Source organism: Ranitomeya variabilis, chromosome 2, assembly GCF_051348905.1.
Source record: "Ranitomeya variabilis isolate aRanVar5 chromosome 2, aRanVar5.hap1, whole genome shotgun sequence".
Lineage (NCBI taxonomy): Eukaryota > Metazoa > Chordata > Amphibia > Anura > Dendrobatidae > Ranitomeya > Ranitomeya variabilis.
The window spans coordinates 122,197,962-122,224,111 of NC_135233.1; the positions used below are offsets into that span (position 1 = coordinate 122,197,962).

General features: G+C 45.3%; 1 long non-coding RNA gene across 1 annotated transcript in view; it reads left to right on the forward strand.

Moving 5' to 3' along the window:
* Window positions 1-21,961, forward strand: part of LOC143809176 (uncharacterized) — a 79,847-nt gene extending 57,886 nt beyond the window's left edge. The window contains exon 3 of the long non-coding RNA XR_013222115.1: window positions 21,503-21,961. This is a non-coding gene — a long non-coding RNA (uncharacterized LOC143809176). The remainder of the gene's footprint in view (window positions 1-21,502) is intronic.
* Window positions 21,962-26,150: the final 4,189 nt, after the last annotated feature.

Genomic DNA, 26,150 nt, shown 5'->3' on the forward strand with positions numbered 1-26,150 from the left:
GTTCTTGAAATCTCAGAGTGGATATTTTGTAAGGGTTTTTTACTGACCGCATAGATTCCCTTTTCTATTTTCTGCTATCTAGTATTAGTGGGCCTCATTTGCTTAATCTGCTTTCACCCCTGTGTATGTGCCTTCCTCTTACCTCACCGTTATTATTTGTTGGGGCTTCTATATCTTTGGGGATTATTTCTCTGGAGGCAAGAGAGGTCTTTCTTTCTCTCTAGGGGTAGTTAGTTCCTCAGGCTGGCTTGAGACGTCTAGGATTTTTAGGCACGTTCACCGGCTACTTCTAGTGTGTTTGGATAGGTTCAGATTTGCTGTCAGTCCAGTTTGCCACCTCCCTAGAGCTTGTCCTATGTTTGTTACTTAGCTGGAGTAATTTGTGATCCTCAACCACTAAGGATCATAACAGGGCTGCCTGTTCTTTGGGGATTTTCTCTGAGGCAAGATAGTTTTCCCTTTTCTATCTCTAGGGGTAATTAGTCCTCCGGCTGTGTTGAGATGTCTAGGGAGCGCTAGGTACATTCCACGGCTACTTCTAGTTGTGGTGTTAGGTTCAGGGTCTGTGGTCAGTAGAGGTACCACCTTCTCCAGAGTACGTCCCATGCTGCTCTTAGGCCACCAGATCATAACAGTACAACTGGCCCACAATGAGTTAACCGCATCTCAGAAGAAGGGAAGGAAAGTGTTGAGCCATTTTTTTTTCTGTAGTCTGTTGTGTTTTTTTTTTCTCTTCCCTCTTTGCCTCTGGGTGGCTCAGGAGTTCGGCGCTGGTATGGATCTTCAGGGATTGGCTTCTCGTGTGGATCAACTTGCTGCTAGAGTACAGGGTATTTCCGATTATATCGTTGAGACTCCAGTTTTAGAGCCTAGAATTCCAACTCCTGATTTGTTTTTTGGGGATAGGTCCAAATTTCTGAGCTTTAAAAATAACTGTAAACTGTTTTTTTCTCTAAACCCCGTTCCTCTGGTGATCCCATCCAGCAGGTTAAAATTATTATATCTCTGCTGCGTGGTGACCCCCAGGATTGGGCATTTGCCCTGGAACCTGGGAATCCGGCGTTGCTTAATGTAGACACCTTTTTTCAGGCTCTTGGGTTATTGCATGACGAACCTAATTCAGTGGATCATGCTGAGAAGACCTTGTTGGCCCTGTCTCAGGGTCAAGAAGCGGCAGAATCATATTGCCAGAAGTTTAGAAAATGGTCTGTACTGACTAAATGGAATGAGGATGCCTTGGCGGCAATCTTCAGAAAGGGTCTTTCTGAATCCGTTAAAGATGTTATGGTGGGGTTCCCCACGCCTGCTGGTCTGAGTGATTCTATGTCTTTGGCCATTCAAAGTCCTGAGCCTAGGCAGTGTGATAGGATTGTGTCTAGAGCTGAGCGACAAGGATTCGGATGTCAGAATAGGTTGTGTTCTTACTGCGGCGATTCTGCTCATGTTATTTCTGATTGCCCTAAGCGTACCAAGAGAATCGCTGGTTCTGTTACCATCAGTACGGTACAACCTAAATTTCTGTTATCTGTGACCCTGATCTGCTCATTATCGTCATTTTCTGTCATGGCATTTGTGGATTCAGGCGCCGCTCTAAATTTAATGGACTTTGAATTTGCCCTACGTTGTGGTTTCCCCTTGCAGCCTTTGCAGAGTCCTATTCCTTTGAGGGGCATTGATGCTACACCGTTGGCTAAAAATAAACCTCAGTTTTGGACACAGCTGACCATGTGCATAGCGCCAGCCCATCAGGAAGATTGTTGTTTTCTGGTGTTGCATAATTTGCATGATGCTATTGTGCTGGGTTTCCCATGGTTACAGGTGCATAATCCGGTATTAGATTGGAAATCTATGTCTGTAACTAGTTGGGGTTGTCAGGGGGTTCATGGTGATGTTCCTGTGATGTCAATTGCCTCCTCCCCCTCTTCTGAAATTCCTGAGTTTTTGTCAGATTTCCAGGATGTATTCAATGAGCCCAAGTCCAGTTCCCTTCCACTGTATAGGGACTGTGATTGTGCTATTGACTTGATTCCAGGCTGTAAGTTCCCTAAAGGCTGACTTTTCAACCTGTCTGTGCCAGAACATACCGCCATGCGGAGCTATGTGAAGGAGTCCTTGGAGAAGGGGCATATTCGGCCATCTTCTTCACCATTGGGAGCAGGTTTTTTCTTTGTTGCCAAAAAAGATGGCTCCTTGAGACCCTGTGTTGATTATCGCCTCTTGAATAAGATCACGGTCAAATTCCAATACCCTTTGCCTTTGCTTTCTGATCTGTTTGCTAGGATTAAGGGGGCTAGTTGGTTTACTAAGATTGACCTTCGAGGGGCATATAATCTGGTTCGTATTAAGCAGGAGGATGAATGGAAAACTGCGTTTAATACGCCCGAAGGCCATTTTGAATACCTTGTGATGCCATTCGGACTCTCTAATGCTCCATCTGTGTTTCAGTCCTTCATGCATGATATATTTCGGAATCATTTCGTGATAAATTCATGATTGTATATTTGGATGATATTTAGATTTTTTCAGATGATTGGGAGTCTCATGTGAAACAAGTCAGGATGGTATTTCAGATCCTTCGTGATAATGCCTTGTTTGTGAAGGGGTCTAAGTGCCTCTTTGGAGTACAGAAGATTTCTTTTTTGGACTTCATTTTTTCTCCCTCATCTATAGAAATGGATCCGGTTAAGGTTCAGGCAATTCATGATTGGATCCTGCCCACATCCGTGAAGAGCCTTCAGAAATTTTTGGGCTTTGCTAATTTTTATCGCCGTTTCATTGCCAACTTCTCCAGTGTGGTTAAACCCCTGACCGATTTGACGAAGAAAGGCGCTGATGTTACGAATTGGTCATCTGCGGCTGTTTCTGCCTTTCAGGAGCTTAAACGCCGATTTACTTCTGCCCCTGTGTTGCATCAGCCGGATTTTTCTCTTCCTTTTCAGGTTGAGGTTGACGCTTCTGAGATTGGGGCAGGGGCAGTTTTGTCTCAGAGGAATTCTGATGGTTCCTTAATGAAACCGTGTGCCTTCTTTTCTCGAAAGTTTTTGCCTGCGGAACGCAATTATGATGTCGGCAATCGTGAGTTGTTGGCTATGAAGTGGGCATTTGAGGAGTGGCGACATTGGCTTGAGGGGGCCAAGCACCGTATTGTGGTCTTGACCGATCATAAGAATCTGATTTACCTCGAGTCTGCCAAACGGCTGAATCCTAGACAGGCCCGATGGTCCCTGTTTTTCTCCCGTTTTGATTTTGTGGTCTTGTATCTTCTGGGTTCTAAGAATGTTAAGGCTGATGCCCTCTCTAGGAGCTTTTTGCCTGATTCTCCTGGGGTCCTTGAGCCGGTCGGTATTCTGAAGGAAGGGGTGATTCTTTCTGCCATCTCCCCTGATTTTCAGCATGTGGTTCGTTTGCATGGCATTCCGGAGAACATTGTGTCCGATAGAGGTTCCCAGTTTGTTTCTAGGTTTTGGCGGGCCTTTTGTGCTAGGCTGGGCATTGATTTGTCTTTTTCTTCTGCATTTCATCCTCAGACAAATGGCCAAACCGAGCGAACTAATCAGACTTTGGAAACTTATTTAAGATGCTTTGTGTCTGCTGATCAGGATGATTGGGTGGCTTTCTTGCCATTGGCCGAGTTTGCCCTTAATAATCGGGCTAGTTCTGCTACCTTGGTTTCACCCTTCTTTTATAACTCTGGTTTTCATCCTCTTTTTTCTTCAGGGCAGGTTGAGCCTTCTGATTGTCCTGGGGTGGACTCTGTGGTTGACAGGTTGCAGCAAATTTGGGCTCAGGTTGTTGACAATTTGGTGTTGTCTCAGGAAGGGGCTCAGCGTTTTGCTAACGGTCGTCGCTGTGTTGGTTCCCGGCTTTGGGTTGGGGATTTGGTCTGGTTCTCTTCCCGTCATGTCCCTATGAAGGTTTCTTCCCCTAAGTTTAAGCCTCGGTTTATTGGCCCTTATAGGATTTCTGAGATTATCAATCCAGTGTCTTTTCGTTTGGCCCTTCCAGCCTCTTTTTCCATCCATAATGTTTTTCATAGATCTTTGTTGCGGAAATATGTGGTGCCCGTTGTTCCCTCTGTTGATCCTCCTGCCCCGGTGTTGATTGATGGGGAGTTGGAGTATGTGGTTGCGAAGATTTTGGATTCTCGTTTTTCAAGGCGGAGGCTTCAGTATCTTGTCAAATGGAAGGGTTATGGCCAGGAGGATAATTCTTGGGTTGTTGCCTCCGATGTTCATGCTGATGATTTGGTTCGTGCCTTTCATTTGGCTCGTCCGGATCGGCCTGGGGGCTCTGGTGACGGTTCGGTGACCCCTCCTCAAGGGGGGGGTACTGTTGTGAACTCTGTTTTTGGGCTCCCTCTTGTGGTCACTGGTGGTATGGTGTGACTTTTGCTTTTGCTCCATGGCGTCAGTTTCAGATCCCGCTCCCACGGTTCACGGCCCGGTGACGGGGTCTGTTGTGAACTCTGTTTTTGGGCTCCCTCTTGTGGTCACAACTGGTACTGTGTGAGTGCTGTTTTTGGGCTCCCTCTGGTGGCTCTTTGTGTCATTCTGCAGGTCTGAGGCTTGATCAGCTGTCTCGTTATCTGTTAGGGCGTTCGCTTGGTCACCACACACGGGAGTTTGCGCTCATGGGTAAGCACTCACACGGTTATGTATCAGGGCTGCAGTCTTACTACAGTATGGTGGGCTAGTGGGTGTTAACAACGGAGTAGAGTAGTATGGACAGGGTTATTCCCCCTATATAGGATATTTTGTGCACTGCACATCTAGGTCTGTTCTGCCCTCTCCATGCGGCACACCTGTGTCCACTGCCTCATACCTTTAGTGGCACTACGTTGTTTTATAAACATGCGCCCGATACCTTTTTGTGTGCACCTGTACTTTTTATAATGTGTGCATTCCTGTGTTGGTGTCCTTTCTTTGTCAGACACCTTGTCCTCATCATTTATTATTATTTTTTTTATTCAATTGTTTGTAATTTATTCTAATAAAATTTATTGGTTTTAAGCAAAACTAATTTTGTATGTAGTTTCTGGATATGGGGCATTATGCTCTTGTGAATTTATAGGTTTATATGCATTAGGGAGTTGTGCCCCTTGGTGATCCCCACTGGAATGCAATGGACATATCCTATGTAAGAGAATATAGTACTCACAATTACGTCCTCAATGTCGGTATTTGTTATAAAGTCTCGTTATCTGTTAGCTGGTTTCCTATTTAGTTCACCTGGACTCTCAGTTGTTGGCTGCTGTCAATGTCTTCAGTGCTATTTTGGAGCTCTCCTGCAGTCCTTCGTTATCAGTCTCTTCAAGAGAAGCTAAGTTTTGCTTGGTTCATTTTTTGACCATCAGTGGTCATATGTTTCTTGGTTTTTCTTGTTTCTTGTCCAGCTTGCTAATATGTGATTTCCTTGCTTGCTGGTAGCTCTAGGGGGCTGAGTTTCTCCCCTCACACCGTTAGTTGGTGTGGGGGTTCTTGTATTCTCAGCGTGGATATTTTGCATAGGGTTTTTTACTGACCGCACAGTTCTCTATCAGTCTTCTGCTATCTAGTATTAGCGGGCCTCATTTGCTGTATCTGTTTTCATTTCTACGTTTGTGTTTTCCCCTTACCTCACCGTTATTATTTGTTGGGGGCTTCCTATATCTTTGGGGTGATTTCTCTTGAGGCAAGTGAGGTCTTACTTTCCCTCCAGGAGTAGATAGTTTCTCAGGCTGTGTCGAGACGTCCAGGATTTTAGGCACGTTCACCGGCTACCTTTAGTGTGTTGGTTAGGATCAGGTTTGCGGTCAGTCCAGTTACCACCTCCCTAGAGCTCGTGTCTATGTTCATAAACTTAGCTAGTCCGTTTTGTGATCCTCAGCCACTAGGATCATAACAGTACAGCAGGCCGAAAAGTGTTTAATGCATCGCAGAAGTGGGATAAGAGAAGCCCTGAGTACAATTTTTTTTTTTCCTCTCTATCTTTGCTGCAGTCTGTCCAGCTTCTCTCATCCCCTTAATCTCTGGGTGGTTTTGTGTTCAGCTGCAGACATGGATATTCAGAGTCTGACTTCTAGTGTGGATCATCTTGCTGCAAGGGTGCAAAGCATTCAGGATTTTGTTGTTCATAGCCCTATGTCAGAGCCTAAAATACCTATTCCTGAGTTGTTTTCTGGAGATAGATCTAGGTTTCTGAATTTTAAGAATAAATGCAAATTATTTCTATCTTTGAGACCTCGTTCCTCTGGTGATTCCGCTCAGCAAGTTAAAATTGTTATCTCCTTGTTACGTGGCGACTCTCAAGATTGGGCTTTCTCTCTGGTGCCAGGAGATCCTGCATTGCTGAATGTGGATGCATTTTTTCTGGCGCTTGGACTGCTTTATGAGGAACCTAATCTTGAGAACCAGGCAGAAAAGGCCTTGCTGGCTCTTTCTCAGGGCCAGGATGAAGCTGAGGTGTATTGTCAAAAATTTCGGAAATGGTCGGTGCTTACTCAATGGAATGAGTGTGCCCTGGCTGCAAATTTCAGAGAAGGTCTTTCTGAAGCCATTAAGAATGTTATGGTGGGGTTCCCCACGCCTGCAAGTCTGAATGACTCAATGGCTTTGGCCATTCAGATTGATCGGCGTTTGCAGGAGCGCAAATCTGCGCACCATCTGGCGGTGTTTTCTGAACAGAGACCTGAGTCTATGCAATGTGACCGAGTTCTGACCAGAATTGAGCGGCAAAATCATAGACGTCAAAATGGGTTGTGCTTTTACTGTGGTGATTCAACTCATGGTATCTCAGCATGCTCTAAGCGCGTAAAAAAAATCGCTAAACCTGTCACCATTGGTACTATACAGCCTAAATTCATTTTGTCTGTTACTTTAATTTGTTCTTTGTCATCCTACTCGGTTATGGCTTTTGTGGATTCAGGTGCTGCCCTGAATCTGATGGATTTGTTGTTTGCCAGGCGCTGTGGTTTTGTCCTGGAGCCTTTGGAATTCCCTATTCCACTGAGGGGAATTGATGCTACACCATTGGCTGAGAATAAGCTTCAATATTGGACTCAAGTGACCATGTGCATGACTCCTGTGCATCAGGAGGTGATTCGCTTTCTTGTGTTGCATAATTTGCATGATGTTGTCGTGTTGGGTCTGCCATGGCTGCAGGCCCATAATCCAGTTCTGGATTGGAAAGCTATGTCTGTGTCAAGTTGGGGTTGCCAGGGGATTCATGGCGATGCTCCTTTGGTATCAATTGCTTCTTCCACTCCTTCTGAGGTCCCTGAGTTTTTGTCGGACTACCAGGATGTATTTGATGAGCCCAGATCCAGTGCCCTGCCTCCTCACAGAGATTGTGATTGTGCTATAAATTTGATTCCTGGTAGTAAGTTCCCTAAGGGACGACTTTTTAATTTGTCTGTACCAGAACATGCCGCAATGCGGAGCTATATAAAGGAGTCTTTAGAGAAGGGACATATTCGCCCGTCCTACTCCCCTCTTGGTGCAGGATTCTTTTTTGTGGCCAAGAAGGATGGTTCTCTTAGACCTTGTATAGATTATCGTCTTCTAAATAAAATCACGGTCAAATTTCAGTATCCTTTGCCATTGTTGTCTGATCTGTTTGCTCGGATTAAGGGTGCCAGTTGGTTCACCAAGATAGATCTTCGTGGTGAGTATAATCTTGTGCGCATTAAGCAGGGGGATGAATGGAAAACAGCATTTAATACGCCCGAAGGCCATTTTGAGTACTTGGTGATGCCTTTTGGATTATCTAATGCTCCTTCTGTGTTTCAGTCCTTCATGCATGACATCTTCCGGAAATATCTGGATAAATTTATGATTATTTATCTGGATGATATTTTGGTCTTTTCTGAGGACTGGGAGTCCCATGTGAAGCAGGTCAGGATGGTATTTCAGGTCCTGCGTGCTAATGCCTTATTTGTGAAGGGCTCAAAATGTCTCTTCGGAGTACAGAAGGTTTCCTTTTTGGGTTTCATTTTTTCTCCTTCTACTATTGAGATGGACCCAGTCAAGGTCCAGGCTATTCATGACTGGACTCAGCCTACATCTGTTAAGAGTCTTCAGAAGTTCTTGGGTTTTGCTAATTTTTACCGTCGCTTCATTGCTAATTTTTCTGGCATGGTTAAACCCTTGACGGATTTGACCAAGAAGGGTTCTGATGTGACTAATTGGTCTCCTGCGGCCGTGGAAGCCTTTCGGGAGCTGAAGCGCCGGTTTTCTTCGGCTTCAGTTTTGTGTCAGCCTGATGTCTCTCTTCCTTTTCAGGTCGAGGTTGATGCTTCTGAGATTGGAGCAGGGGCTGTTTTGTCGCAGAGAAGCTCTGATTGCTCTGTGATGAAGCCTTGTGCTTTCTTTTCAAGAAAGTTTTCGCCTGCCGAGCGGAATTATGATGTTGGTAATCGGGAGTTGTTGGCTATGAAGTGGGCATTTGAGGAGTGGCGACATTGGCTCGAGGGAGCTAAGCATCGTGTAGTGGTCTTAACTGATCACAAAAATCTGATTTATCTCGAGTCTGCCAAGCGGCTGAATCCTAGACAGGCTCGTTGGTCGTTGTTTTTCTCCCGTTTCGATTTCGTGGTCTCATACCTGCCTGGTTCGAAGAACGTGAAGGCTGATGCTCTTTCTAGGAGTTTTGTGCCTGACTCTCCGGGAGTTTCAGAGCCGGCTGGTATCCTCAGAGAGGGAGTGATTTTGTCTGCCATTTCCCCAGATTTGCGACGAGTGCTGCAGAAATTTCAGGCAGATAGACCTGACCGTTGCCCACCAGAGAGACTGTTTGTCCCAGATAGATGGACCAGCAGAGTTATTTCCGAGGTTCATTCTTCGGTGTTGGCAGGCCATCCTGGGATTTTTGGTACCAGAGATTTGGTGGCTAGGTCCTTCTGGTGGCCTTCCTTGTCGCGGGATGTGCATTCCTTTGTGCAGTCCTGTGGGATTTGTGCTCGGGCTAAGCCTTGCTGTTCTCGTGCCAGCGGTTTGCTTTTGCCTTTGCCTGTCCCGAAGAGGCCTTGGATGCACATTTCCATGGATTTTATTTCGGATCTTCCAGTCTCTCAGAGAATGTCTGTCATCTGGGTTGTGTGTGATCGTTTTTCCAAAATGGTCCATTTGGTGCCCTTGCCTAAGTTGCCTTCCTCCTCCGATTTGGTTCCTCTATTTTTTCAGAATGTGGTTCGCTTGCACGGCATCCCTGAAAATATTGTGTCTGACAGAGGATCCCAGTTTGTGTCCAGATTTTGGCGGATCTTTTGTGCTAAGATGGGCATTGATTTGTCTTTTTCGTCGGCCTTCCATCCTCAGACGAATGGCCAAACCGAGCGAACTAATCAGACCTTGGAAACTTATTTAAGATGTTTTGTTTCTGCTGATCAGGATGATTGGGTGACTTTTTTGCCATTGGCCGAGTTTGCCCTTAATAATCGGACTAGTTCTGCTACTTTGGTTTCGCCTTTTTTCTGCAATTCCGGTTTTCATCCTCGTTTTTCCTCGGGTCAGGTTGAGCCTTCTGACTGTCCTGGGGTGGATTCTGTGGTGGATAGGTTGCAACAGATTTGGAACCATGTGGTGGACAATTTGAAGTTGTCACAGGAGAAGGCTCATCGCTTTGCCAACCGCCGTCACGGTGTGGGTCCCCGACTTCTTGTTGGGGATTTGGTATGGCTGTCTTCTCAGTATGTTCCTATGAAGGTTTCCTCTCCTAAATTCAAGCCTCGCTTCATCGGTCCTTATAAGATTTTGGAAATCCTTAACCCGGTGTCATTTCGTTTGGACCTCCCAGCGTCGTTTGCCATTCATAACGTGTTCCATAGGTCTTTGTTGCGGAGGTATGTGGTGCCTGTGGTTCCTTCTGTTGAACCCCCTGCCCCAGTGCTGGTTGAGGGCGAATTGGAGTACGTGGTGGAGAAGATCTTGGATTCTCGTATTTCTAGACGGAGGCTTCAGTATTTGGTTAAGTGGAAGGGCTATGGTCAGGAGGATAATTCCTGGGTTGTTGCCTCTGATGTTCATGCGGCCGATTTGGTTCATGCCTTCCATGTGGCTCATCCTGATCGCCCTGGGGGTTTTGATGAGGGTTCGGTGACCCCTCCTCAAGGGGGGGGTACTGTTGTGAACTCTGTTTTTGGGCTTCCTCTTGTGGTCACTGGTGGTATGGTGTGACTTTTGCTTTTGCTCCATGGCGTCAGTTTCAGATCCCGCTCCCACGGTTCACGGCCCGGTGACGGGGTCTGTTGTGAACTCTGTTTTTGGGCTCCCTCTTGTGGTCACAACTGGTACTGTGTGAGTGATGTCTTTGGGCTCCCTCTGGTGGCTCTTTGTGTCATTCTGCAGGTCTGAGGCTTGATCAGCTGTCTCGTTATCTGTTAGGGCGTTCGCTTGGTCACCACACACGGGAGTTTGCGCTCATGGGTAAGCACTCACACGGTTATGTGTTATGACCCCAATGGCGAGGGTCTCAGAGGAACGTGGAAGTCTGCAGAATACAAAAATCCAGCTCATAGGGCAGTGGTAACTGGGTTGATCATATATCTACTCCTAACGCCAACACTAGAAGTAGCCGGGGATCATTCCTACGATGATTCTAGATGACACGCTCCAGCCGGAGGATCTAACTACCCCTAGTAGAGGAAAACAAAGACCTTTCTTGCCTCCAGAGAAGGGACCCCAAAGCTGGATAGAAGCCCCCCACAAATAATAACGGTGAGGTAAGAGGAAATGACAAACACAGAAATGAACCAGGTTTAGCACAGAGAGGCCCGCTTACTGATAGCAGAATAAAGAAAGGTAACTTATATGGTCAACAAAAACCCTATCAAAATCCACACTGGAAATTCAAGAACCCCCGAACCGTCTAACGGTCCGGGGGGAGAACACCAGCCCCCTAGAGCTTCCAGCAAAGGTCAGGATATAGATTTGGAACAAGCTGGAAAAAATTACAAAACCAAAACAAATAGCAAAAAGCAAAAAGCAGACTTAGCTGATATAACTGGAACCAGGATCAGTAGGCAAGAGCACAGCAGACTAGCTCTGATAACTACGTTGCCAGGCATTGAACTGAAGGTCCAGGGAGCTTATATAGCAACACCCCTAACTAACGACCCAGGTGCGGATAAAAGGAATGACAGAAAAACCAGAGTCAAAAAACTAGTAACCACTAGAGGGAGCAAAAAGCAAATTCACAACAGTACCCCCCCCTTAGTGAGGGGTCACCGAACCCTCACCACGACCACCAGGGCGATCAGGATGAGCGGCATGAAAGGCACGAACTAAATCGGCCGCATGAACATCAGAGGCGACCACCCAGGAGTTATCCTCCTGACCATAGCCCTTCCACTTGACCAGGTACTGAAGCCTCCGCCTGGAGAGGCGAGAATCCAAGATCTTCTCCACCACGTACTCCAACTCGCCCTCAACCAACACTGGAGCAGGAGGCTCAGCAGAAGGAACTACAGGCACAATGTACCGCCGCAACAAGGACCTATGAAATACATTGTGAATAGCAAACGACACAGGAAGATCCAGACGAAAAGATACAGGATTAAGGATTTCCAATATCTTGTAAGGCCCAATAAAACGAGGTTTAAATTTGGGAGAGGAGACCTTCATAGGAACAAAGCGGGAAGAAAGCCATACCAAATCCCCAACGCGTAGTCGGGGACCCACACCGCGGCGGCGGTTGGCAAAGCGCTGAGCCCTCTCCTGTGACAACTTCAAGTTGTCCACCACATGATTCCAGATCCGCTGCAACCTATCCACCACAGAATCCACCCCAGGACAGTCAGAAGGCTCCACATGACCCGAAGAAAAGCGAGGATGGAAACCAGAGTTGCAGAAAAAAGGCGAAACCAAGGTGGCGGAACTAGCCCGATTATTAAGGGCAAACTCAGCCAACGGCAAGAATGTCACCCAATCGTCCTGATCAGCAGAGACAAAACACCTCAAATAAGCCTCCAAAGTCTGATTGGTTCGCTCCGTCTGTCCATTAGTCTGAGGATGGAAAGCAGACGAAAACGACAAATCAATGCCCATCCTACTACAAAAGGATCGCCAGAACCTGGAAACGAACTGGGATCCTCTGTCTGACACAATATTCTCAGGGATGCCGTGCAAACGAACCACGTTCTGGAAAAACACAGGAACCAGATCGGAAGAGGAAGGCAGCTTAGGCAAAGGAACCAAATGGACCATCTTGGAGAAGCGATCACATATCACCCAGATAACGGACATGCCCTGAGATAGCGGAAGATCAGAAATGAAATCCATGGAGATATGTGTCCAAGGTCTCTTCGGGACAGGCAAGGGCAAGAGCAAACCGCTGGCACGAGAACAGCAAGGCTTAGCTCGAGCACAAGTCCCACAGGACTGCACAAATGACCGCACATCCCTTGACAAGGAAGGCCACCAAAAGGACCTGGCCACCAGATCTCTGGTGCCAAAAATTCCCGGGTGACCTGCCAACACCGAGGAATGAACCTCGGAAATGACTCTGCTGGTCCACTTATCCGGGACAAACAGTCTGTCAGGTGGACAAGACTCAGGCCTATCAGCCTGAAATCTCTGCAACACACGTCGCAGATCCGGAGAAATAGCTGACAAGATAACTCCATCTTTAAGAATACCAACAGGATCAGCGACTCCAGGAGCATCAGGCACAAAGCTCCTAGAAAGAGCATCGGCCTTCACATTCTTTGAACCTGGTAAATACGAGACAACAAAATCAAAGCGGGAGAAAAACAATGACCAGCGGGCCTGTCTTGGATTAAGGCGTTTAGCAGACTCGAGATACATCAGATTTTTGTGATCAGTCAAGACCACCACACGATGCTTAGCACCCTCGAGCCAATGACGCCACTCCTCAAATGCCCATTTCATGGCCAACAACTCCCGATTGCCCACATCATAATTTCGCTCGGCAGGCGAAAACTTCCTAGAGAAAAAGGCACAAGGTTTCATAACAGAGCAACCAGGGCCTCTCTGCGACAAAACGGCCCCTGCTCCAATCTCTGAAGCATCCACCTCAACCTGAAAGGGAAGTGAGACATCGGGCTGGCACAAAACAGGCGCCGAAGTAAACCGGCGTTTCAACTCCTGGAAAGCCTCCACGGCAGCAGGAGCCCAGTTAGCTACATCGGAGCCCTTCTTGGTCATATCCGTCAAAGGTTTCACAATGCTAGAAAAATTAGCGATAAAACGACGGTAGAAGTTAGCGAAACCCAAGAACTTCTGAAGACTCTTAACTGACGAGGGCTGAGTCCAAGCAAGAATAGCTCGGACCTTGACTGGGTCCATCTCCACAGCAGAAGGGGAAAAAATGAACCCCAAAAAGGGAACCTTCTGTACACCAAAGAGACACTTTGAGCCCTTGACAAACAAAGAATTTTCACGCAAAATTTTAAAGACCAACCTGACCTGCTCCACATGCGAATCCCAATTATCAGAAAAAACCAAAATATCATCCAGATAAACAATCAAAAATTTATCCAGATACTTCCGGAAAATGTCATGCATAAAGGACTGAAAAACTGAAGGCGCATTGGAGAGCCCAAAAGGCATCACCAAGTACTCAAAATGACCTTCGGGCGTATTGAATGCGGTTTTCCATTCATCACCTTGCTTAATGCGCACAAGGTTGTACGCACCACGAAGGTCTATCTTGGTGAACCACTTGGCACCTTTAATCCGGGCAAACAAGTCAGACAACAGCGGTAAAGGATACTGAAATTTGACAGTGATCTTATTTAAAAGCCGATAATCAATACAAGGTCTCAAAGATCCGTCCTTTTTTGCCACAAAAAAGAATCCCGCACCAAGAGGGGAAGAAGACGGACGAATATGTCCTTTCTCCAGAGACTCCTTGATATATGAACGCATAGCGGTATGTTCAGGTACCGACAGATTAAACAGTCTTCCCTTACGAAATTTACTGCCTGGGATCAAATCTATAGCACAGTCACAGTCCCTATGAGGAGGCAGTGCACTGGACTCAGACTCACTGAAGACATCCTGATAATCAGACAAATACTCCGGAACTTCCGAAGGCGTAGAAGAAGCAATAGACACAGGCAGGGAATCCCCATGAATACCACGACAGCCCCAACTTGAGACTGACATAGCCTTCCAGTCCAGGACTGGATTATGGGTCTGTAACCATGGCAGCCCTAAAACAACCAAATCATGCATTTTATGTAAAACCAGGAAACGTATCACCTCGCGGTGTTCAGGAGTCATGCACATGGTAACCTGTGTCCAATACTGCGGTTTATTTGCTGCCAATGGCGTAGCATCAATACCCCTAAGAGGAATAGGATTTTCTAATGGTTCAAGAGTAAAACCACAGTGCTTAGCAAATGACAGATCCATAAGACTCAGGGCAGCACCTGAATCTACAAACGCCATGACAGGATAAGACGACAGTGAGCAAATCAAAGTTACAGACAGAATAAATTTAGGTTGCAAATTACCAACGGTGACAGGACTAACAACCTTAGCTATACGTTTAGAGCATGCTGAGATAACATGTGTAGAATCACCACAGTAGTAGCACAAGCCATTCCGGCGTCTATGAATTTTCCGCTCATTTCTAGTCAGGATTCTATCACATTGCATTAAATCAGGTGTCTGTTCAGACAACACCATGAGGGAATTTGCGGTTTTTCTATCACATTGCACCGAATTAGGTGTCTGTTCAGACAACACCATGAGGGAATTTGCAGTTTTGCGCTCCCGCAACCGCCGGTCAATTTGAATAGCCAGGGCCATGGTATCATTCAGACCTGTGGGAATGGGAAAACCCACCATAACATTCTTAATGGCTTCAGAAAGGCCATTTCTAAAATTAGCGGCCAGTGCACACTCGTTCCAATGTGTCAGCACGGACCATTTCCGAAATTTTTGGCAATACACTTCAGCCTCGTCCTGCCCCTGAGACATAGCCAGCAAGGCCTTTTCTGCCTGAATCTCAAGATTGGGTTCCTCATAAAGTAAACCGAGCGCCAGAAAAAACGCATCAATATCAGCCAATGCCGGATCTCCTGGCGCCAGCGAAAAAGCCCAATCCTGAGGGTCGCCCCGTAAGAACGAAATAACAATTTTTACTTGCTGAGCAGAGTCTCCAGATGAACAGGGTCTCAGGGACAAAAACAATTTACAATTATTCATGAAATTCCTAAACTTAAACCTGTCTCCGGAAAACAGTTCAGGAATCGGTATTTTAGGTTCTGACCTAGGATTTCTGATAACATAGTCTTGTATGCCCTGCACACGAGTAGCCAGCTGGTCCACACTTGTAATCAAGGTCTGGACATTCATGTCTGCAGCAAGCATAGCCACTCTGAGGTAAAGGGGAAGAAGAAAAAAAAAAAAAAAAAAAAAACTCAGAATCTTCTTTCTTATAATCCCTCTTCTGCAATGCATTAAACATTTAATACTGGCCTGGCAAACTGTTATGACCCCAATGGCGAGGGTCTCAGAGGAACGTGGAAGTCTGCAGAATACAAAAATCCAGCTCATAGGGCAGTGGTAACTGGGTTGACCATATATCTACTCCTAACGCCAACACTAGAAGTAGCCGGGGATCATTCCTACGATGATTCTAGATGACACGCTCCAGCCGGAGGATCTAACTACCCCTAGTAGAGGAAAACAAAGACCTTTCTTGCCTCCAGAGAAGGGACCCCAAAGCTGGATAGAAGCCCCCCACAAATAATAACGGTGAGGTAAGAGGAAATGACAAACACAGAAATGTACCAGGTTTAGCACAGAGAGGCCCGCTTACTGATAGCAGAATAAAGAAAGGTAACTTATATGGTCAACAAAAACCCTATCAAAATCCACACTGGAAATTCAAGAACCCCCGAACCGTCTAACGGTCCGGGGGGAGAACACCAGCCCCCTAGAGCTTCCAGCAAAGGTCAGGATATAGATTTGGAACAAGCTGGACAAAATTACAAAACCAAAACAAATAGCAAAAAGCAAAAAGCAGACTTAGCTGATATAACTGGAACCAGGATCAGTAGGCAAGAGCACAGCAGACTAGCTCTGATAACTACGTTGCCAGGCATTGAACTGAAGGTCCAGGGAGCTTATATAGCAACACCCCTAACTAACGACCCAGGTGCGGATAAAAGGAATGACAGAAAAACCAGAGTCAAAAAACTAGTAACCACTAGAGGGAGCAAAAAGCAAATTCACAACAGTTATGTATCAGGGCTGCAGTCTTACTACAGTATGGTGGGCTAGTGGGTGTTAACAACGGAGTAGAGTAGTATGGACAGGGTTATTCCCCCTATATAGGATATTTTGTGCACTGCACATCTAGGTCTGTTCTGCCCTCTCCATGCGGCACACCTGTGTCCACTGCCTCATACCTTTAGTGGCACTACGTTGTTTTATAAACATGCGCCCGATACCTTTTTGTGTGCACCTGTACTTTTTATAATGTGTGCATTCCTGTGTTGGTGTCCTTTCTTTGTCAGACACCTTGTCCTCATCATTTATTATTATTTTTTTTATTCAATTGTTTGTAATTTATTCTAATAAAATTTATTGGTTTTAAGCAAAACTAATTTTGTATGTAGTTTCTGGATATGGGGCATTATGCTCTTGTGAATTTATAGGTTTATATGCATTAGGGAGTTGTGCCCCTTGGTGATCCCCACTGGAATGCAATGGACATATCCTATGTAAGGGAATATAGTACTCACAATTACATCCTCAATGTCGGTATTTGTTATAAAGTCTCGTTATCTGTTAGCTGGTTTCCTATTTAGTTCACCTGGACTCTCAGTTGTTGGCTGCTGTCAATGTCTTCAGTGCTATTTTGGAGCTCTCCTGCAGTCCTACGTTATCAGTCTCTTCAAGAGAAGCTAAGTTTTGCTTGGTTCATTTTTTGACCATCAGTGGTCATATGTTTCTTGGTTTATTCTTGTTTCTTGTCCAGCTTGCTAATATGTGATTTCCTTGCTTGCTGGTAGCTCTAGGGGGCTGAGTTTCTCCCCTCACACCGTTAGTTGGTGTGGGGGTTCTTGTATTCTCAGCGTGGATATTTTGCATAGGGTTTTTTACTGACCGCACAGTTCTCTATCTGTCTTCTGCTATCTAGTATTAGCGGGCCTCATTTGCTGTATCTGTTTTAATTTCTACGTTTGTGTTTTCCCCTTACCTCACCGTTATTATTTGTTGGGGGCTTCCTATATCTTTGGGGTGATTTCTCTTGAGGCAAGTGAGGTCTTACTTTCCCTTCAGGAGTAGATAGTTTCTCAGGCTGCGTCGAGACGTCCAGGATTTTAGGCACGTTCACCGGCTACCTTTAGTGTGTTGGTTAGGATCAGGTTTGCGGTCAGTCCAGTTACCACCTCCCTAGAGTTCGTGTCTATGTTCATAAACTTAGCTTGTCCGTTTTGTGATCCTCAGCCACTAGGATCATAACAGGGGTCCATGAGTCCTCCGCGGTCGGGTCGGGTGAAGAGAAGAATGCAGGGGACAGGCGGATCTCTGCAGAGTGGACCAGCCGGGAACTCACTCAGGCGTGGGCTTCTGGGCACCGCTCCTCCTGCTGGGCTTTGGTCGCAGCCAGCCATTCATCTGGCGAGCGGCTGCTAGGTCCTCCTCTCTCAAGCAGCTCTGCAGCGGTCAGCGCCCGCTGTAGTGGTGGGTCCTGGCTCGCCCCCAATGATGTGGGCCGGCGCCGCGTCGGGTCGTCCCCACATGTCTGCTTTGAGGCTGCTATATCTGTCCCTTCTTCTCGATCGTCTTCCCACGTTCTCTTTCGTGGGTGGCCCCGTCTCCATGGTCTCCACCCTCCAAAGAGGATGAGAAGGCGGACCTCAGCCACTGACGGACACATCCTCAGGATACAGCAATACTTAGACTGGGCAGCCATTGTCTTTCGCGCTCTCCAGCTTGCGTATGCCCACTTCCACGCCCTTCTTCTCCTCCTGCACTCTTCTTAGCGCTGTAATGGCGACGGTTTTGGCGGGAATCAGCAATGCACAGTCTTTGCAATTAGTCACAGCTTAAGCACAATTCAGACACAGTTCCAAGGCACACATGACCTGTTTCTTCAGGCTTAAGTAGATCCTGTTCGTGATGCCAAGTTGGAGCGCCCCCAGACGCAGGGCCATGGGGTACCCGGTACTGGGCCTCTCTGTCTCAGTCCTGGGGTTGTCACGGTGGCTAGACCCGGTCTGTGACCCTGCTAAGGGGCGTCCAATGAAAGGTGTGATGGTAGTGCGTGGTGCAAGGCACGATGAATAACGAGGACGCAGGGTTGCAGTCTCTTTACCTCTTTACTGAAGGCTTCAGGATCCGCAATCCAGAGTACTGCTAACAGGGCTGGCTTTGACCGGCCGGTATGAAGGCACATCCAGAGTTTCCTTTGCAGGTGGAAATCAGTGCCTACCTTCTAGCACCTGTGTATTGTAGTACCTCCCTGCTGAGCACCACGGGATAGTCCTCACAACTGTTGTGTCTGTTTCTGATGTTCTTCTCTCACAACTCGTATCTGTTCCGATGTTCTTCTCCGTCCCCCAGATGATATGGATAGGACGCACCCATATGACGGGTAGGCCTGGAGTTCTTCCGGGACCCTAGCGTCGCCCCTCTCCCACAATTGCCCCCTATGTCTGCTTAGGTGATTTAGGTGAGACAGCCAACCTAAAATTAACTGTCCTGCCGCTGTTTGAAGTAATGCTTGGAGCCTAATACTTCCTCGGCGTTCCGGCCACCGGCTACGCGCCTCAGTAGGATGTTGCCGCAATCTTACGGCATGACTCCTACTGGCTTTATCTACTTTTTGCTGCGATCTCGTTTCTCACTTCTCCACAATAAACCTCCCTTCGTTTCCTTTCTTAGGATGCCGCCGCAACGGGTGCAGGCGCGGCTCTGTAACGTTCTGTTCTGTTCGCTGGGCCACTGTCAGGATCCCACCCCTGACAGAGACCGCCCTGAATCTTCCCCTGCAACACCCTCTGCCACAGGATGTTGCCTGGATCCAACCCAGTCAGCTTCTGACTAACTTCCTATCCAGCCCCCAGTTTTACCAGATTGTGAGGAGTGGCCTAATACATAGAACTCTTTGCTCCCCCTGGTGGCCAGAATGTGAAGTGTAATGTGTGACTGTGATACCTGGTCAGGTGAACTCCTTAAGTGCCATCAGATGTACCATCACTCCCCTTAGCGGCGGAGCATCAGTACTGCAACGACCAGGACTCTGGGACGCTGCAAATGGTGCCCACTGTTTGGGCAGCATGTATCAGCTGACAGGTTCCCTTTAGCATTTTTATGAGGGGGAATGACTAGAGTTGACATCATAGCACCGCAACATGGCTGTTGTCTTAAGTATACAGGATTGAAGACTTTCAAAGAGAGAATTCAGCTAGTGAATTTGTCACTGCCTGGCTCCCCAACACCAATACTCTTCAACCACACAGAGGTCAACAACTATGCTATAGAATAAGCCTCTTATGTGGCTCAACCATTTACATGTTTTAAATAAAAAATGTATGCCCTTGTACACTCCTGAACTTTAATCTTTTCCTGCCTAAACTAGTTTTCACCTTCCTGAGCAGCCCAAATTTTCAAAATATTATGTTTCCCTTTATGATGTAATTCCTCTGCAATGTTTTTACATATCCCAGTGATTCTGAGATTTCATCCATTTTATCGGAGAAATCTGCTTCTTTCTCCTCCAGAACTGATCAATGAGGACTATTTTTACATTACTGAGATAGGAGAGGGCAGCTGGTACTAATAAGACTCTATGTAGAGAGGAGGATGGAGGAACCATCTCAGTAATGGAACAATCTGTCTTTAATAAATACAGGTTTTAATCGGGAATTGAACATATTTAAAAGAATGATCTGTCCTGGCGGGGAAAGATGCAGATTTCTCCCATATGATATATTACAAATCTGCTTAATTTCATGTGTACTTTTGATTTATGAAATGAAAAGTACATGGGGTTCCTCTGGCATATAATATTGGTTACCTATCTTTTGGTATGGTGGTGTTTTAGCTGACAAAAAGGAGGGTCTGTCCCAAAAACAAGATGTACACCTTTAATTACTTATAAAAGAAGGAAAAGAAGCTCCACAGTTCTCCATTTCTTGGCTTAATGAGGAAGGGGCTGGCTGGCATAATTCCCTTTCAATTTCCAGTATTAGAGTGAATTTCAAGACCTAATGCCCTAGTTATTCGGTACAAGGAGATCTGGCAGTGACTTCAAGTTCATCAGTAGTAGTAGTAGACATAAGAAGATGATGTGCTCTTAGCACTAGGGGTGAGCTCACTAGAGCGAGAAGAATTTGCTCCAGTGAAGAAAATTTCCATAAGGAGAGTCGCATTATTTCTAACAGATTACTTGATAGAGGATACAAACAATCTAACATAAAGCATGCATTCAGACAAGTTTCCAAAATTCCACGTGCCAATTTATTGTATTCTGAAAATGAGAATGCAAGTGCCGCTCCTGAAACGCAGATCATCTTTTCTACTGCTTACAGCAGTCAGTATAACAAAATCAGACAGATCATTCTCAAATATCTTCCTGTAGTCAATCAAGATAGATCTTTATGTACAATTCTTCAAAACGGATGCAGGATAGTGGCTAAAAGAGGTTGCACACTGGGGAATGTTTTATCTCCCAGTATGGTGCGCCTGAAAAAAACTCCCACATCATGGCTATCAGTGAAGGTTTTTTTTAAATGTTCTGATAATAGATGCAATGTCTGCCAATTTGCAGACAACAAAAGAACTTCTTTTTCCTCGAATCACAATGTTACTTATAATATAAAATCATTTATCAATTGTGACTCTGATCATGTCATATACTGCATAAAATGTAAAGCTTGCAATATTTGCTATATAGGCTATACCACAAGGAAAAAAAAAAAAAAAAAAAAAAAAAAGAATTTCGGAACATATAGCAAATATAAAAAATAATAATTTAGGTTATTCTGGGGCTACTAAACATTTTATTTCTGTGCACAAAGGCGATCTATCAGATTTTTCTTATTTTGGTATTGAAAGGGTTAGTCAGTCACCTAGAGGTGGAGATTGGAGGAAGCAATTAGCTCTGCGGGAAGCCTTTTGGATTCTAACTTTAGACACCAAATATCCACATGGTATGAATTACAAAAATGATCTTTTTTATATATATATTGAATTGACAAACAGATTTTGTGGATATTTAAAACATATATTCATGTATTTTTAATATATTTGGAGAAAAATAAGATAAAGTTCTGTTATGTGAGTCTAGCTGCAGCCTTTTCCAATGTAATTGATTGCTATGTCTGTGATTGGTTCCCTGTCACATATAAACCTGTTTATCCATGTTGTATTAGCTCCTATGACTAAGGGCGCTGTGGTGCGCCAGAAACGCGTCAGGCAAAGAGGGTTCTTCTCTCTTTTTTTAAAATTGTTTTTTAAAATGTTCTAATAAATTTTGGTTATTTTACTTACACTGGATGGACGTGCTGGATAATTCCCATTTCTTCTCTCTTCTACTTCAGCTGAAAATCACCAGCAGGTACGGCACCCACCAGTTACATTTACTTGCAACGGCTCTCAGATGTATGTCTCGGCGTGTCAAGCTTCAACCCTTCCCCCTCCCCCCTCCTCCTTTTTCTGAATTGTATATTGACTTACAGCTACCTCCAATAGGCGGCACTTGAGTTGTCACTAGCCAGCTTTCTGCCACCTGGAGAACAGCTCATTTACATACTTGAATCCAGGGGCAGACAAACTATTGGTGCAACCGGTGCAGCAACACACTGACCCTAGAGGTAAGGGACCGTCCAAAACAGGTGGCATTATAATGATCTACTGGACGGTCCAGGACCCATATATTGTTCTTGCTTATGGGCCCTCTTCTGTCTGTGATCACCCCTTCTTGAATCCCTGAGTCAAGCAACGTCCCTCCCATCCTGAGTATGAGATCTGAAAACATTTACTGTTACCGTATACTTGGTCAAAACCATTACACCAAAATCTACCATAGGATTTGCCCTAAAACAATGTTAACATTTATTTAGCAAATTAAAATATTAACATCTGCAGTCCTGGCTTCTGTCGTCTCAATGCCTATCATTAAAAATCACTTTGTGGTTTGGAGTTTAAGTTGCTTTGTAGCACAGAAGCAAAAAATTCAGCCCTGACATTGACCTTCTGACCCTCTGACGAAACCAGCATGCCATTTCATTAACTTATTCACTGCTGTATTGCTGTAACCATGTACTTTTTTAATATATTTACTTACAGCTGTCATTGAGTAATGTTCACTGAGTGCTGGGCAAGTTCAGGGAAAAGAAATGAACTAAGTAATAGTGACAGTAACACAACATCCTATTCAGCTGCACCATCAATCATTTCAAGAGAAATTCCATACAGTAGGTCAGGTTTTAGAATGCAACTGCAAAGATTACAATATAATATTTTGTTTTCAACACAAACTTATTCAAAAGAGCAACACAATAACATAATAGAAAACTAGAGGAATTATATTTTAGTTTTCTTGTAAAATATTATATAATTCAATGATTCACTATGAATGTGTGACTCACATTTCCATGTTTTTTGTCAAATATTTTTAACAGCTGATATATGCCAATTCAATGAATATCTGCTTTGAAAAAATCTATTAAGATAGGTAGCAGTCAGAACTCACCCGAAGCAGAGTTGTGAGTAATTCATGAAAGTTGTGGCAGCTTTCAATTGAATTATTGGAAATTCAATGTAAATTGCTTGATTATTGTTATGTTAACCTGTCAGCAGGATTGTGCACAGTAACCTACAGACAGTGACAGGCTGGCACCGTTATACTGATTCAAATGATACCTTGGTCGATAAAATCCGTCTTATGGTTATTTTGTTAATCTTTATTTTCAGTTTTGCGTTAATGATATGCTCGGGCTTCGGGAAGGCCTGTGGGGGGTCTTCATGTGGTGCTCTGCTTAGCTATGCATATGTATGGCTTCTGACAGATCACTGATCCCTCAGTGATCTGCCCCCTAGTTTACATAATGAATATTACAAACAGTACAGAGCAAAAGTTTGGACACACCTTCTCATTTAAAGATTTTTCTGTATTTTCATGACCATGAAAATTGTAAATTCACACTGAATCCATCAAAACTATGAATTAACACATGTGTAATTATATACTAAACAAAAAAGTGTGAAACAACTGAAAATATGTCTTATATTTTAGGTTCTTCAAAGTAGCCACCTTTTGCTTTGATGACTGCTTTGCACACTCTTGGCATTCTCTTGATGAGCATCAAGAGGTAGTCACCGGAAATGGTCTTCCAACAATCTTGAAGGAGTTCCCAGAGATGCATAGCACATCCCCTTCTGCAGGCAGGTGCCGGTGGCCCCTGTGCTGCAGCATGATCGCATCTATAATGTGTATTTAAAGGGAACCTGTCAGCACTGTGTGATGGCCCTTCACTGTAATCCCAACACTATATGATGGCCCCCTAGATAGCCTCCATATAGTATAATGTGCCAGATAGTCCTCATCATAGTATAATACATTCCTCATAGGCCTGTATAGTATAATGCAGCCCCATAGACAGCCAGTACAGTATAATGCACCCCCATAGGCAGACAGTATAGTATAATGTACCACCATAGGCAGCCAGTACAGTATACTGCACATACATAGGCAGCCAGTATAGAATAATGCAACCCCATAGGCAGCCAGTATAGTATAATGCATGCCCATAGGCAGCCAGTACAGTATAGTGCACATCCATAGGCAGCCAGTATAGAATAATGCAACCCCATAGGCAGCCAGTATAGTATAATGCACGCCCATAGGCAGCCAGCATAGTATAATGCACCTCCATAGGTAGTCTGCATAGTATAAAGCACCCCTATTAGGCAGTCAGTACAGTATAACGTACCCCCATAGGCAGCCAGTATAGTATAATGCACCCCCATAGGCAGCCAGTACAGTATAATCGACCCCCTTAGGAAGCCAGCATAGTATAAAGCACCCCCATAGGTAGTCTGTATAGTATAATGCACCCCCATTAGGCAGCCAGTACAGTATAACATACCCCATAGGCAGCCAGTATAGTATAATGCACCCTCATAAGGCAGTCAGTAGAGTATAAGTTACCCCATAGGCAGCTAGTACAGTATAATGCACCCACATTAGGCAACCAGTACAGTATAATGCACCCCCATAGGCAGCCAGTACAGTATAATGCACCCCCATAGGCAGCCAGTATAGTATAATGCACCCCCATAGGTAACCTTTATAGTATAATGCACCCACATAGGCAGCCAGTACAGTATAATGCCCCCTCATTAGGCAGCCAGTACAGTATAATGCACCTCCATAGGCAGCCAGTACAGTATAATGCATCCCTATTAGGCAACCAGTACAGTATAATACACCTATATGCAGCCAGTGCGGTATAATTCACCCCCATAGGCAGCCTGCATAGTATAATGCACCCCCACAGGCAATGAGTACAGTATAATGCAACCCCGATAGGCAGCCAGTACAGTATAATGCACCCCCATTGGCAGCCAGTACAGTATAATGCACCCCCATTTGGCAGCCAGTACAGTATAATGCACCCCCATAGGCAGCCAGTACAGTATAATGCACTCCCATTAAGCAGCCAGTACAATATAATGCACCCCCATTAGGCAGCCTGTACAGTATAATGCACCCCCATTAGGCAGCCAGTACAGTATAATACACCCCATAGGCATTCAGTACACTGTAATGCACCCCCATTAGGCAGCCAGTGCAGTATAATGCACCCACATATGCAGTTGTTACAATATAATGCAAAAAAAGAAGAAAAAAATAGAATGGCACTAAGAAACAGTTTACTTACTGGTGGAGTGGGTGGACTCTGAGTCAGCGACATTACTGGGTGAAATCACGATGATGTAGGTGCTTGCTTGAAAAAGCACAAGTGAAACAATCCAAACATAAGGAAAAGAGCAGCAACATTCATGTCAAAAAAACCTAAGTCCTTTATTTAAGAAAACTTTTCATGGGCAAGGTTTGTAAGGGCAGGACGAATGCAGGCATGCAGGCAAAAAAACGGGACTACGGCCGTTTCGTATTTAACACGCTTCCACGGGTCCAGTGGAGTGTTGCTGCTTTTTTCCTTATTTTTGGATTGGTACAGTATAATGCACCCCAATAGGAAGCCAGTACAGCATAATGCACAACAGGCAGCCAGTATGGTATAATGCACCCATATAGGCAGCCAGTACAGTATAATTCACCTCTACTAGGCAGCCAGTACAGTATAATGCACACCATTGTGCAGCCAGTACAGTATAATTCCCCCCATAGGCAGCCTGCATAGTATAATGCACCACCACAGGCAGTCAGTACAGTATAATGCAACTCCATTAGGCAGCCAGTACAGTATAATGCACCCCCATAGGCAGCCAGCACAGTATAATGCACCCCATTAGGCAGCCAGTACAGTATAATGCACCCCCATTAGGCAGCCAATACAGTATAATGCACCTCTATTAGGCAGCCAGTACAGTATAATGCACCCCCATTAGGCAGCCAGTACAGTATAATGCACCCTGGTAGGCAGCCAGTATAGTATAATGCACCCCCATAGGTAGCCAGTACAGTATAGTGCACATCCATAGGCAGCCAGTATAGAATAATGCAACCCCATAGGCAGCCAGTATAGAATAATGCACGCCCATAGGCAGCCAGCATAGTATAATGCACCTCCATAGGTAGTCTGTATAGTATAAAGCACCCCTATTAGGCAGTCAGTACAGTACAACGTACCCCCATAGGCAGCCAGTATAGTATAATGCACCCCCATAGGCAGCCAGTGCAGTATAATCGACCCCCTTAGGAAGCCAGCATAGTATAATGCACCCTCGTAGGTAGTCTGTATAGTATAATGCACCCCCATTAGGCAGCCAGTACAGTATATCGTACCCCCATAGGCAGCCAGTATAGTACAATGCACCTCCATAGGCAGCCAGTATAGAATAATGCACCCCCATAGGCAGCCAGTATAGTATAAGGCACCCCCATAGGCAGCCTGCATAGTATAATGCACCCCCATTAGGCAGTCAGTACAGTATAAGGTACCCCATAGGCAGCTAGTACAGTATAATGCACCCCCATAGGCAGCCAGTAAAGTATAATGC